The 10,068-nt window shown below is 51.8% G+C and overlaps 1 pseudogene across 1 annotated transcript; it reads right to left on the minus strand.

The window, feature by feature from the left end:
* Positions 1 to 396: 396 nt before the first annotated feature.
* Positions 397 to 1,119, minus strand: LOC308524663 (small ribosomal subunit protein uS15-like; annotated as a pseudogene). The gene is made up of 2 exons: positions 828 to 1,119; positions 397 to 581 (listed from the first exon to the last, which is right to left on the minus strand). The product of its transcript is annotated as a small ribosomal subunit protein uS15-like (transcript).
* Positions 1,120 to 10,068: the final 8,949 nt, after the last annotated feature.

Genomic DNA, 10,068 nt, shown 5'->3' on the forward strand with positions numbered 1-10,068 from the left:
CCAACCAAGTCCCCAATTATTAATTAAACATAAAGTGGCTGGAACACCAATTGCCTAATTACTCAACCCCGAATGGACTCGTTGGTGTGCCTGTTTGTCCGCTGGGCACAGACTGTGTGGCGGGTGAAGGCTGTCAGTCCACCACTCAACCATTTCTCTAGGTTTTTAACAAACATGTCATGCTCAGGAAATGTGGTAATGCATTCCAGAACCAACGGCACATTTATAATGTCCTCTACCTTTTTATTCATAAAAATATGTGTGTGTGTGTGTGTGTGTGTGTGTGCCATAGATGGAGGCACATGTGTGGCGCAGTGAACAGCTTTATCCATACATTTTTTCTTTTCTTTTTTTTCTAGTTAAACAATGACTTTATTGCTTGAGTACGTAGACATTTTATGCAACCAAGACAGAGGCTGTGGATGGACTCACATTTCCAATGAGGGGGGAGGACTCGTTTGGTCTTATAATACTGAGCCAGCTGGTAAATACAACTGTGAATAAGATGGCTCTCAATCACAATGCAATGGAATTAGCATTCTTATCCTTTCTGTTCCTCTCAAGATGCTTTCGAACAGCAACTGCTTTTTTTCCCCTCTCATATATATGTTTATTGATTCAGCTCAAATATATTTTTATTGCTTTCAGAGAGGAAGGGAGAGAGACAGAGAGATAGAAACATCAATGATGAGAGAGAGTCAGTGATCGGCTGCCTCCTGCACACCCTACACTGGGGCTTGAGCCCGCAACCACCGCAAGTGCCCTTGACCAGAATCGAACCTGGGACCCTTCAATCTGTAAGCCACGCTCTATACACTGAGCCAAACCGGCTAGGGCCGCTTTCTTAATTAACTGGTAGAGGTCCTCAGGACGATCAGGCACAAGTCCTTTGGACGTAAGAATTCTCAAGATCTCATTGCGTGTTACAAGGCGTCCTTGCTCGATGCCATGTGGGTCTCCCGGGGTCGCAGTAGTTTGTGAGGGAGTCGGACCCTTCTTGGCCAGCTTGTAGGCCTGCTCCTTCTCATCAGATGTCCACTTCAGCCAGGTGGGGGCGCTGCAGCGGGGAGGCAGGGCCCCCTGCGACAGGCCCTTCCTGGGAGCATGCCCGAGCCCCATGCTGGCAGCAGACAGGCTCCAGAAACGAGCTCCATTCATGTCTTCATCGCCAAACGTTTCTATTCACAGATTTGGTTTTCTGGGTCTCTTGGCTCACCTTCTTTCCCCACAGGCTTTTCCTCTTTCGTGGAAAGCATTTCCAATGAATAATGCGAGGGAGGCCAGGGAGGGGGCGCATGGCCCATTATGCAGCATGGAGGATGGGCGTGGGTCTCCGGGAAGAGCCGCTGAGGTGCAGCGACACTGGGTCCCCCCACAGCTTGGACGTGCTCCGGCCATTCTGCTGCTGAATCACCGGAGCAGGCTTTATGTCCCTTGGAGTGAATTGGGGTAAAGATTGTTAAAGTCACGTGTGTACCCTTTCTTCAGAAGAAATCTGGTTCCGATAGAAACAGACCAGTTGGGAGCGGCGCTGCGGGAAGCGGCCCGGAGCCCGCAGGCCCTCCCTGGGACCCCCCGCTGGACTCCAGGCCGTCCACCGCGATGTGAAGATGTACATGGACATCACGCTTCCTGGGAAGCGCACCGGGCCAGATTGCTTCCATGTTTCCAGCATCGCACCGGCGGCCTAAGCCCCGGGACTCCGGTTCATGCTCACTGGTGGGAGCCTACCTCCGCTGGGCTTTTTATGGGCACGACTTCCCTCTCTCTTTCCGTCCTGGCTCCCCAGTGCAGTTGTTGGGGATGTTTTCCAGTTTCCTCTCATTGTGATTGCTGGCAGTGGTCACAATCGGGAGATGTGCCCTGGATGCTCATGGACCACCTTGGACTAGTGCAGCGGCCTCCTCCCTGGTCTCCCTCCCTCTAGGCTTGCCTCTCCAAGGCCTGTTCTCAAGCGGCAGCCTGGGGAACCTGTTGAAACACAGTCAGATCGTCCTGTTTCCCTGCTCAAATCCTTCCCTCTGACTCAAGCCCAAGCCTGTCAGATGCTCCATCATTGGGGCTGTGACACCTCTCTGGCCACATTTCCTATTACTTTCCCTGTGTGCAGCCTGTTCCAACCTAGCTCAGCCTCAGGGCCTTTGCACATGTAACCCCTCTGCCTGGGATGCCCTTTGCTCAGGTAGCCTCAAGGTCTCGCCCTCACTTCCTTCAGGTCTCTGCTCACATGTCATCTCAGGCTTCCCTAACCTGTTATATGAAACAGCTTTCCTCTTGCAGAAACTCCCTACCCTTTACTCTGCTTCACTCTTCCTATCCACTTACTGCCCAACCCACCATGTTATATATTATTACTAGGGGCCCGGTATACAATATGCGTGCACTGGAGCGGCGGGGGGGGGGGGGGGGGGATTTTCTCAGCCCAGCCTGAGCCCTCTCGCAGTCCGGGACCCTTCAGGGGATGTCTGACTGCCAGCTTAGGCCTGCTCCCCGCAAGCCGGCAGTCGGACATCCCCCAAGGGGTCTTTAGCGCTGCCATAGAGACAGGAGAGGCTCCCGCCACCACTGCTGTGCTCACCAGCCGTGAGCCCAGCTTCTGGTTGAGCAGCGCTCCCTCTGTGGGAGCGTACTGATCACCAGGGGGCAGCTCCTGCGTTGAGTGTCTGCCCCCTGGTGGTCAGTGTGCATCATAGCAATTGGTCATTGCAGTTGTTGGGTCAATTTGCATATTAGTCTTTTATTATATAGGATTGTCTGTCCTTCACTGGAAGGTAAGAAGCTTCAAGAGGGCAGGGCCCTTGACTATTTTGCTTACAGCTGTCTCCTCAGTGAGAGAATATTGCCCAGTACACCAAAGGCACCCAACAAATAATTGTGGGATGAAGGAATGAATTCTAGTCAAATGAGAGTATTAAGCATGATTTCTTGCATTATGTTGTTTTGTAACTGGCGTAGGTGGTAATTCTGCTACCTGGAATGTAGCTATCAGTGCTAGAGCTGCTGGTGGTAGAATGTCCTTTGGTTCCCATTGATCCACTCCCCCTCCCTGTAAGGACATTAGATAGTCCTGCCCATTGTCATGTGATTGATTAACATGAGAGGACACTTCTCTGTCCACTGATGTGGAGCTCAGCTCTGTGACTTGCCTTAACCAATAGAAATGTGGGCAAAAGGGACAGATGCCACAGCTGACCAGAAGCTTTGAGAATCATCATGGGGCTTGGCTATTCTTTTTCCTTCTCCCATAAGAAAAGCATATCCCAAATAGGGGCCAATTTTTCATCTTGAATCTAGGAATAAGAAAGACATAAGGAAGGAGCAGACCCCCATCTGACTCATAGCAATCTTTAGTGGTCATTTAACATAAATGAGAAATAAATCTTTGTTTTAAGTCAATGAGATTGTCAGGGTTCTTTGTTACTGCAGCATAACCTCACAAAAACTGACTAATGCAGGGCTAAATGGTAACACTGGAGAAGTAGTTAAAATAGATGACCTCTGAAGGCCCTTCTAGGCCCTTCACTCTATGGCTCATTCTCAGTAAATGGGACATGAGTCCTGAAAAAGGAGGCATTTTGGGGAGACAGTAGAGCATATTTATTGGGTGTTGAGTCAGACAGTCCTGGCTTGCTCCAAGCTTTGCCACTTACCAGCCATGATATCTTATTCAAATTATTTATAAACTCCCTGAGCTTTAGTTTCCCACTCCATAAAATGGGGATGGTAGCCCTCACCGGTTTGGCTCAGTGGATGGAGCGTCGGCCTGTGGACTCAAGGGTCCCAGGTTCAATTCCAGTCAGGGGCATGTATCTTGGTTGCGGGCACATCCCCAGTAGGGAGTGTGCAGGAGGCAGCTGATCGATGTTTCTCTCTCATCGATGTTTCTAACTCTATCCCTCTCCCTTCCTCTCTGTAAAAAATCAATAAAATATATATATATTTTAAAATGGGGATGGTAATTGTTCCCACTGCAAGGGGTCAGTGTGAGGATTAGATGAGACAGTGCCCAGCACGCATGCAGCATGCCCCCCAGTAGTAGGAGCTGTGGTAGACATCTGTCATATTTAAGCTGCCTTGCATCTTTTAAATAGTCTTTCCAGATTTGACAAAATTCCTACATTACAAGTTCTACCACCCACAGTGGACATGGGAACTCCAGCTCCCAGCCTCCCGGCAGCCAGCCCTTCAGGCAAGTGGCCTAGTCTTCTCCAGGCAGACACTCCATACAAGGCTTGCATTGGAGGGGACAGCTCTGCCAGGAGCTCCATGTTTTGCTGGTGTGGCAGAGGTGACCTCCTGGTGGTGGTCTGCCAGGTGTTCCTGGGGAAAGTGGGTGTCAGATGGAGGAGGGTGAAGACACTTGTCTTGTTAGGCCAGTTCTGCAGTAGTTTGAGACCTTGTTCTTGCAAACTGAGCTTGATCCTCTCTCCAGCCAACCCCAACCTTCCTCCCTGCCTTTACCTCCCAATAGCTCAGGAGGCTTTGAAAATGCCTTTTAGTACATTTTTCTGCATTAACCACCAGATTACACTTTCTATGCTTATAATGCCGACTAGACTTAATATTATTTCATCATCGTTGTTAAATAAGAGTCACTGGGGCCTTGAGGCCTCCAGCCACCAGGGGTACTGTCGGCTGGCTAGCATTGGCTGGTAAATCCCATACCCCAAGTTTCCTTGGGTGAAGAATCTGCAGTTGGAACCTGCTAAGGTTCATGTCTGCCTTTGCCTGGCCCTCCTGCCACCAGAACCGGGTGGGGACCTTCCCCCTCCCTCCAGCATTCCTTCTCTCTCCTCCTCTCCAGGCTTCTCTTGATTGGCTGCACTGAATGCTGTGGACACCAGAGGGCGATAAATACCCACTTTGGAGAGAAGAGTATGCGAGTTGCGTTTCTTTTTTCCACTCTATTCTGTTGGTGAAAGTAATGACTTGGAGACAACAAACTCGTCTGCCTTAGAGGCCTAACGTAGCAAATGTTGTACGTGCATTGCCTGCAGCTTACAGGTGGGGAAACAGACCCATACAGCCTTCTCAGTGCCTCTATGTCCACATCTTGGAAATTTACAGCCTCATAGGGTCTTTGTTATAAGGACCAGATGAGCGCTATTTAAACTGATAACTTAAAATAAATGAATAAATAAACTTATAACTTAAAGGAAACAGTGCAGGTTGAAGGGGAGGAGGTGCTAACTCTACTCTGAGGACTCTGAAGAAGGAAGATCCTAAATAACCCAAGTACTGAAGACTCATTGTCCGCTGTGGGACTTATTCATTCATGCACAAATGGTTATGGGAGAAATATTGTCTCCTTCACTTCTTTAAGCCAGATTAATTCATATGTACCACAGCCTTTTCTATCCACTCATCCATCAATGGCCCCTTGGGCTGCTTCCACCTCTTGGCCATTGTAAATAATGCTGCAATGAGCATAGTGGCACATACCAGTCTTTTGAATTGGTGTTTTGGGTTCTTTCGGATAAATCCCCAGAAGTGGAATCAGCTTACTTCAGACTCTCAGTTCCCATCAGAGGAATTTCTACTCCAGTCATTCTAACAACCTACGTGGGGGAGGGTGTATTTTCTTGACTGAGGCCCCGGCCAGCAAGAAAAATGTGCAACAATAGCGTCCATCCTGCAAGGTCGTCTTAAACTTTGCCACATCACCCCCATCAAGAGAGGGAGCACGGTAGGTCCTCTCCCCTTGATCTGGGTGGGCCTTGGTGACTGCCACCACGGATAGAATACGGAAGAAGCAATGCTACATGATTCAAGTCTAGGTCAGAAAATGCTACGCGCTTCTACCTTGTTCTCTGCGTGCTCTTGAAACCCAGCTGTCTTGCAATGAGGAAGCTCACGTCTCGTGCAGAGAGGCCTCACGGAGAGGAACTGAGGCCTTGGTCCACACTCTGGCTCAGCACCAACTTGCTAGCCATCTTAGAAACGGGTTCCCAAGCTCCGGCTGAACCAGCTGACATTGCACAGAGCAGAGATAAGCCCTTCCCACTGAATCACCCTAAATTGCAGATTTATGGGCTAAATGATTGGGTGGTTTGTTACCGAGCAATAGGAAACAGATGCAGCGCTCTTCCTGCCTCCCTTCCTCCCTCCCTGCAGGCGCCAAGGAGACCCTGACACCCATGTTCTTGCCCACAAGAACCTTCAGGTCACCTGCTCGGCAGCTCCTATGCCACACTTGGTGTGGGGGATTCTCTGAGAAGCTGGGAACCCCATGGACATATCCTTCTGAGGTCTTGCCATCCTACCATCTCCCCTGCCTCCAGGTTGACCATTTGATATCTTCTCTCAAGGCTTCTAGAGTGGTTCTTCTTGCCCCTTTTCCCACCCCCAGAACTCCCAGCTTCACTTCTGGGTGGGCTGGAGAATTTTACAAGAGGTGCAAGTAGTCTCTCACGAGAGGGGGCGCTGCTCTCTGCCAGCAAAATGCCCAGGTGAGCCATGACAAAGCAGGACTCCTGCTGGAAAGAGGAAATGCTGGGACAACCAACCCCATTTGATGTCAGTAAAGAACCCAGACACACATCTACTCAATGGCTGTCCCTTAAGCTTCCAATGTGTGTGAGCATTGTGCGAGGCGCTGGGGAGACAAGGACACATGGCAGTGCCGCCCACAGACCTGTGTCCACTCAGAGTCGGCACCCCCCCCCCCCCCCAATCACGCTTTAGGTATACAAAACCCTGGAAATCTCTGCCTAGAGGACCCAACACCAGTCTTAGGGCTTACACAAGCACTTTCCCCAGGACCACCCTTCTGAGGGTACAGTGTGGCCCTGTGTGCACCCCTAGAAAGTTGAGCAAGTAGAAACTACAGGCAAGACATGTGGAAAGTTTGGTCACATGGGCTGGGTGTTTATATGCCTGGGTCCTAGGCCACTTGTAACATAGGACAGACATGGAGCTAGGAGGAGAATCAAGATGGGTGGGCTGAGAGCTGGGGTTAGGGCTGACCCACCCCACACTGTCATGTTCCTGCATAGAATTCTAAGAGTCCAAGAATTCTAAATTTGAACATGGCCTTCTTGGCCATTATCCTATATAATAGAAGCCTAATATGCTAAGTGTCCAACCATTTGTTTGAACAGTCGCTATGATGCACATTGACCACCCGGGGGCAAATGCTCTGACCAGGAGGTTAGCTTGCTGCTGGGGTCCGGCTGATGGTGACTGGGCAAGATGGGCCGGACACGCCCTGGAGCGACTCCCACCATCCCTCCCCAGCCCCGATCATGCATTGGTGGGGTCCCTCGGCCTGGCCTGCGCCTTCTCACAATCTGGGGCCCCTGGGGGGGATGTTGGAGAGCCGGTTTCAGCCTGATCCCACCACAGGCCAGGCCGAGGGACCCCACTGGTTCACAAATCCGTGCACCAGACCTCTAGTAAAGAATATTTCTCAGGACAGGAGAATAAACATGTTTTATTTTCCAGTCTATTAAAGGTTTATATATAAGGTATATGGGCATTAATTTGCACTATAAACACATTAGGGTAGTTCATGTTAGGGAATAGGCCCAGTGCCCCAGTGGGGGCGGGTGGCAGGAGTATGGCAGAAATTCCAGAAGCTGCCTGTACACTGCCCTTCATGTTGCCACAGCTGCTCCCATCTCTAATCTGGAGTGACAGAGGCAGGAATGGGTAGCAGATGGGACTGATGTGATCAGATGTCTGTATGGAGGAGGGAGGGGCCAATGGGATCCAGCTGTTTTGCCAACGGCCAATCACCATCACAAACACACCCAGTTTGAGGGGCGGGGACATGGAGCACAGTAGAAGAGGCGGGCATTTTATGCCCATTTTGCATGGGTTGGCTGGGAACCCAGCCCAAGACAGAATAGCACAGTGGTTCTCACAGTATGTCCTTGAACCAGCAGCATCAACATCATCTGGGAGCTCGTCAGGCTCTTGGCCTCTTGCAGGGTAGATGGTGTCCCTTCGTGGGAAGAACAATTTAGCATGGAGATTCTAGGAAGAAGACTTTTTACTGGGAAAAGAACATTTGTTGGGCATGTACAGTGTCCAAGTATGGGCTAAGGCTTCATGAACACTATCACAGAGTTGATCCTCAGCGGACACTCTCAGCATTTGTATTATTACCCTTTGAAGGGCTTATTACAAAAAAGTGAAGTACTGTGGATGAAAAGGGGGCTCTATAGAAAGTAGGGTGATCTGATCATAAGTTCCTAACTGGCGGTCATGGTGAGTAGTCACCCACCAGGCATATACCATTTTTAGTAAAAGGTTTATATTTGCCTGAAGCAAGCCCTGTCCATTATTCTTGTGCATCTAAATGAACACATCTTGGAAATACTCAATCACCTTCAAGAGGGCACATAAGCTTGTCAACTACCCTGTAATCCAATCCCCACCTTGCTCTCTTCTCACCTTCGTGTAACCTTCCTTACTTCCCACGTGATTTCAGGTGCATAATGGAAACTGCTAACTAAACTGTCCTCCGAAGCATTCAAGATCTTGCTTCCCAGAAATTGTCGTCAGTTTTGGCTCATATAAACTCAGAAAAATTCTCCACAGGTTTGGACCTGCCCTGGGCCACAAGGTTCCCAGGATGCTGTCTGGTCTGTATGATTGTCGACCACCCTAACTTCTTCTCAAACCTGAGTGGGATTCAAAATCACCTGGAGACCTTGTTAAAACAAATTGCGAGGCTCCTCCCCCAGAATTCCTCATTCAGTAGGGCTGGCATGGGGCCCCAACACGCACACACCCAGCAAGTTCCCAGGTGCTGCTGCGGTGGGTGCAAGGACCATTTTCTGGGAAGGATCATGCTGGCTGAGATCCAGTTTCCTACTCCACCCATGCAGATGACGTCCTCAGGAGATTCCAATGAGATAATGGGAAGGAAAGAGCTTTGTCAACTGCGCAAGTAAATGGCCCTGGTCAGTAACCTGCGGGTAACCTTCCTGAGGCTGGTCCCTGGGGTCTGAGAGTGCAGAGGGCTGGAATGCAGGTGGGGGCACCACAGCCATCTGGAGATCTTTGGCAGCCCATCGTAATTCTGGGCCATTTCTTCTCTAGGGAGAAAGTCACCTTCTGAGGGCTCTGGCCGACAAACCCTCTTACCACCCCGGCACCCCGCTCCCCAATCAACCCACGCCTCCTCCCTCACCTCAGTCAGCCTGTTGGGCATTGCCCCAACATCTGGCTGGGCCAGGCCACTACCCCAGGGGCCAGCCGGTCCAGGCAAGCTGGGGCAGCATCAGCCTGTGATTCAGGGCTTGGGGCTGGATCCCTCTCACACCTCCACGACTTCCCTTCCCTCGGCTTCAGGCTGCTCTTGGGTAAAATGGGCGCAATATCTGTATAGAGTTGTGCAAATTCAAGAGCCAGTCGTTTTTACAGCGCTTGGCATAGAGCCCGGCCCCTGGCGAGAGTTCAATCAGTGGTAGCTGTTAGTATTTTCAAACAGTGCTTGGGCCCAAGCCGCCTCCTGATAGAGGTTCGGGCTTGGAACGCAAACCGCTCCCACACGGTTCACCGGTCGCACCCGGATACACCCGCCCTGGGATGCCAGGGTGGGGGCTGGAGGCTCGCCCGCCCGCTGGGGTTTGGGTTGGCAGGGCCGGACAGAATTAGGTAGGCGCGGAGGAAGGGGGGGCGTGCCTGGGGTGTGGCCTCATCCTAGCGGGGCGGGGGGCAGGGTAGGACGGGGAAGGCGAGGAGCGACAGGCCGTTAGGTAGCTCTGTGAGTGGGGCTTCCCGCCCTGCAGGGCTCGAGCGCGGAGCCCCGCCAGGAGGGAGTCAGGCTGCATCCCGGGCCTGGAAGCTGGAGGGGCACAGAGGACCGAGCTGCGGGGGCGGGCCCGGGGGCGGGCCTCAGCCTCTGCGTCTGGGGGCGGGGCTGGCGGTGTCGATTGGGCGGCCGCAGCGAGTCGGGGGAAAGGGGCGGGGAAAGGGGCGGGGAAAGGGGCGAGGCCCCACCCCCAGCAGGGCCAAAGGCGGGGCTGGCCAGTTCGGAGTCCGGGAGGCCGTGTGGGCGGAGCCTGATCTGGCTTGCAGCCGGGCTACTATCCAGCAGCGCCCGGGGGCGGGGCCGCC

The sequence above is a fragment of the Myotis nattereri genome (assembly GCF_964212035.1).
Source record: "Myotis nattereri genome assembly, chromosome: 9".
Lineage (NCBI taxonomy): Eukaryota > Metazoa > Chordata > Mammalia > Chiroptera > Vespertilionidae > Myotis > Myotis nattereri.